The 975-nt window shown below is 45.4% G+C and overlaps 1 protein-coding gene across 1 annotated transcript in view; it reads right to left on the bottom strand.

Moving 5' to 3' along the window:
* The window catches only part of OSBP2 (oxysterol binding protein 2), a 149,214-nt gene that overhangs the window by 116,893 nt on the left and 31,346 nt on the right, over positions 1-975 (bottom strand).

Below are 975 nucleotides of genomic sequence, written 5' to 3'. Positions count from 1 at the left end.
TCAGAGGCCAGTATAGCTGGAGCCCTGCCTCAACCACTACGCCATCTGCTGGCCCTGAATATATTTTTAGTGTAGTGACAGAGAACATTGACTAAAATGTTAAAAAGCATGGTGGAAACTGCACAGATTTGGAAATAAGTACCTGTTAGAATATATATGTAAAGGCATCTCTGGGTTCCTCTGAGTCAGAGAACAGGGTGAATGTCTGGGGAATGGGAGTCAAAGACAGACCTCACTGCATGGGCTATTGTTTGTTTTGTTTGCTTTTTCAGTTGCCATAGGGTACATGCGCTCACTGGAGAGAGACAGAGAGAGAGAGAGAGAGAGATGGAAAATGAGAAATCACTTCCCAGGGAGGATGGCCACACTGCAAATCCCTTCTCCATTCTCCTCTCAGGATTTTGAGCATGCACACACACATACCCAGCATGAGTTTCAAGCTGCTGGGACCTGGACTTGAAAAGTGAAGTCAGCCAAGTGGGATCCAGCCGCCTTAACCTCCATGCCACCTGCTGGCCCTATTTCTTTTTTTTTTTTTTTTAACATCAGAAGGTACACACATGTGAGAAAAAGAGAAAGAAAGAGAGAGAGAGAGAGAAAGTACTCTCCAACAGGGCCTAGTGACCCCACCATCCTTTTCCCTCCGTTTCTCTTTCTAATCAGTATCCTGGGCACATGTGCATGTGTCTGGCCTATATTTCATGTCCCAAGGCCAGGACTCAAACCACAGTCAGCCCTATGGGATCTGGCTCCCTCCACACAGTGCTTAACTGCTGTGCTATGGGGCCACCCTGCTCAAGCTTTTGGAGCTGTGGCTTATGAATCATATCAAAACACTACATATCATAAAATAAATTTATCAAAGTAACAAATAAAACATCTTGCTCCAGACATTGGAGTTGGCCTCTTACCTCGGAAAAGGCAGCAACTTTGACTACACAGTTTTCTATTCCCGTACCGAGGGACACTGGGAAA

The sequence above is a fragment of the Tupaia chinensis genome, unplaced genomic scaffold (assembly GCF_000334495.1).
Source record: "Tupaia chinensis unplaced genomic scaffold, TupChi_1.0 Scaffold000226_1, whole genome shotgun sequence".
In the NCBI taxonomy this organism is placed as follows: Eukaryota; Metazoa; Chordata; class Mammalia; order Scandentia; family Tupaiidae; genus Tupaia; species Tupaia belangeri.
This window is presented reverse-complemented; position numbering and strand designations above follow the sequence as displayed.